Genomic DNA, 2,664 nt, shown 5'->3' with positions numbered 1-2,664 from the left:
CATGATGATGATACAATTCATGAATCGAACAAGAGATTAGGACAACCTCCATTGATTGGGAAAGGCAAAGAAAAATTTGAATCTATTTCTACAGACAAGAGTTTTGATGGAAAGGAAATGTTGGGATCTACGGACACTGAAACAACAAGAACATCTAGAGGTCGAACACATCTGGATAAGCTTTCTAGGCAGAGGGTTCAGGGAATTCGAAAAGAGGTAAGATTCAATATACTTGGACAACCAGTAGGAGAAGCTGCTGCTCAAATGCAGAGTTATATTGGTGTGCTAGCTCGAGAAAAAATTAAGATAACTTACAAGACATGGAAGCAAGTTCCAAGTGAAGTGAAAGAATTGATATGGGAATCTCTTAATGTAAGTTCTGTTGTTTTTTCACAATTAATATTCGTATTGTTTATATATATCTTATGTTATGTCATTCTTTTTAATGTATTTCCAATTTTGATGTTTTACAGTTGACGTTTGATGTTCCCCCAAGGTTGAAAAAAGGATGTTTAAGTTCGGCAAATAATAAGTGGCGTCAATTTAAATCACATCTCACTCGAACGTTCATTTCGGACAAGGTTGATAAACCAGAAGAGTTGGATCAACCACCTACTGGCTATGGTTTTGCACGAGATGACTGGATTTCTTTTGTCATGAATCGCATGTCTGATAAATTCATTGTAAGTATTTTTTTTTTTGAAAATAAGTCCACCATTAAGTATTTGACGAATTAAAAAAAATTTGATATGTGTAATTCTTCACTTGACTAGGAACTAAGTGATCAACAGAAAGAAAGAAGGAAGAAGAACATATACCCTCATCGCCTTGATCGTAAGGGATATGCACGATTTGCTGAAAAAATAGTAAGTATAGTTCAACAATTGTGCCGTTCAAGAAGTGACTGTTTCTTTCCTTCGCATGAATACTTGTAACACGGGTGGCTGTTTTTTTTCCTAGCATGTGATATATATCATTGCATTTGCTTTTTTTTTTCAACATTTAACCTATTTGACAAATATCATTTGATTGTTCTTGTATGTAGGCAAGTTAATTTTGTGACGATGATGATATTAACAGAGCTATTATTTGGAAAAAAGAGCGATTGAATAAAGAAGGAGATTTTGATGGCCTGGAGTTGCAAATAACAATAGAAAAGATTGTGAGCAAACTAATAAAAATCATTTATTTTATTTTAATGAAACCTTTTGAAATAATTAATATTTTCAAGTGGATGACAGGATGATTACATACAACAAAAGCGTGAGGGGAAACTTCAAATAACAGGGGCAAAAAAGGATATTCTCACGAAAGCACTCAATTCAGATGAACATGGTGGACGTGTGAGAGCTGTTGGAGGTCACATCACCCCAACATTATATTTCAATGTTGGTAGAAGTTTGAAGACTGAGGATATTGACAGAGAGCTAATGATTGAGCAAAAGAAAGAGTTGATAGAGGCTAGAAAATTAATTCAAGAGCAAGATACAACCATTAAAAAACATGAAGCAATTGTATACAAAAAAGGTGCATGAGACAGTGAGATTGATGACAAAGGAAGTTGCTCGGTAAAATTGCATCAAGTGAATGAAAATGAAATGATAATCGACAAGTTTTTCCCCAGTTATGAAGATTTGAATGATGTTGAAATGAAAGTTGTGGAAAAATCTGTTGCTTTACAGGTATATAATTTGTTGTGGTTATATAGTACTTAATATTTTTTAACTAAAGAGTTAGTACAATTCATTGACATAACTATTTGTTTTTTAGGGGAAACCGGTTATTTTGACATTGGATTCTAGCGCAGACATTGTTGCATATGGAACAGTTGTCGAGGTCAATGGAGCTAATATCTTGCTTCATGGTGTTCCATTACCTCAAAATTGCATGCGTGTATCCATTGATGAAGCAATGCAAAAAACTGCCCTTTTGCCATTTAAAATTAAAAATGAATGTGAAAATTTTGGTGATGCCGTAGGAACACATGTGGCTTGGCCAAATCATTTGATAATGCTACGACAAGAGGTACACGTATGCTTATATTTCAAAGTAAATGTCTGTCAAATTCTCCAGTATTGCACCTATCTAACATGTTTACAATACAATTATCAGAAGCGTCAAAGGAACAAAACTGTCAGTGTCGAAAGAAACCAGACTTTGTCATCAAATGTGCCAAGATCAGTGCGCATGGTGTATTGGTATTGTAAGAGAGCCCTTGAAAATGGAAGGAGATTAGCATTTCTTTTAGATCATGAAGTATTTGCAGATGATTATGAAGTTAACTTGCACTTTGAGGACATCAGTCCTTTGTATCACTTGGAACCAATTTCAGGAAATTGTGTATTTGTCTACATTTGGTAAGTCTTCGATTAACTTAAAGTTTGTTTGTTCTTTTCTTATATTATTATATTATATAAGATGCATATAATTTGTTAGTTTAGTATGTAGTGTAGTTTTGATTTTCTTTTACTTGAAATGAAAGGCATCTTTATAAAAAAATGGTGAAAGAAAACAAGATTGACAAATTTAGATTCGTTAATCCACACAGCATCCCAAATTTGCAACATAATGCACACGACAAAACAGGTAAAACTGAAAGGTTGAACAAGAGGGCGAGTTCTTTAGTGGATAGGCTAAGTGGTGCAGCAATGAATCAATTGGTTT

General features: G+C 33.9%; 1 long non-coding RNA gene across 1 annotated transcript; it reads left to right on the top strand.

Annotated features, from left to right (window-relative positions):
* The first annotated feature begins 1,045 nt into the window (after nucleotides 1–1,045).
* LOC140960770 (uncharacterized) lies at nucleotides 1,046–1,923 on the top strand. The gene is made up of 3 exons (XR_012172255.1): nucleotides 1,046–1,162; nucleotides 1,242–1,682; nucleotides 1,771–1,923. It is a non-coding gene; the product is annotated as an uncharacterized lncRNA (long non-coding RNA).
* Nucleotides 1,924–2,664: the final 741 nt, after the last annotated feature.

This window comes from Primulina huaijiensis, chromosome 16, assembly GCF_012295235.1.
Source record: "Primulina huaijiensis isolate GDHJ02 chromosome 16, ASM1229523v2, whole genome shotgun sequence".
Taxonomy (NCBI): domain Eukaryota; kingdom Viridiplantae; phylum Streptophyta; class Magnoliopsida; order Lamiales; family Gesneriaceae; genus Primulina; species Primulina huaijiensis.
Note: the sequence above shows the minus strand (reverse complement) of the source record. Positions and strands in the feature narration are given on the sequence as shown.